This window comes from Pteropus vampyrus, unplaced genomic scaffold (genome assembly GCF_000151845.1).
Source record: "Pteropus vampyrus isolate Shadow unplaced genomic scaffold, Pvam_2.0 Scaffold123, whole genome shotgun sequence".
Taxonomy (NCBI): domain Eukaryota; kingdom Metazoa; phylum Chordata; class Mammalia; order Chiroptera; family Pteropodidae; genus Pteropus; species Pteropus vampyrus.
Window position 1 is genome coordinate 3236060 of NW_011888904.1, and position 447 is coordinate 3236506.

The following is a 447-nucleotide window of genomic DNA, read 5'->3' on the forward strand; positions in this document are numbered from 1 at the left end:
GGGCCCATGATGTTTGCTTTTGTTTATCATTTACCCCTGCCATCATTGTCACTCACTTTAAGGCTCTCCCATGTCAGCCTTGGGGTAGCCAAGGAGAGAGGCTGACTGGCATTCACAGGATGAGTCACTGCCCACCTGGTTGCCAAATGCCTCCTCTTTGTGGTGGGTGGTCTCTGGTGAGCATTGTGAGACACAAAAAAAACACATTTTCTGCCCATTCTCATAGGTCAATACACATAACACTTCTCTAGATCTCTTTGTCCCCGATCATCTATCCTTATCTTTCAGGTCCCTGGCCAACATCCAGGGCATTTGTTCACTGCTCAGGCATCTATGTATATCTGTAACTCAGAACACATCTTCCCTCTCAAAGTGGTTGGCCAAGTGTACTGCTTATAGCTCTACCCACTGGAAGGGATTTTCTTCGTGATTTTCTTTTAGGGCCAT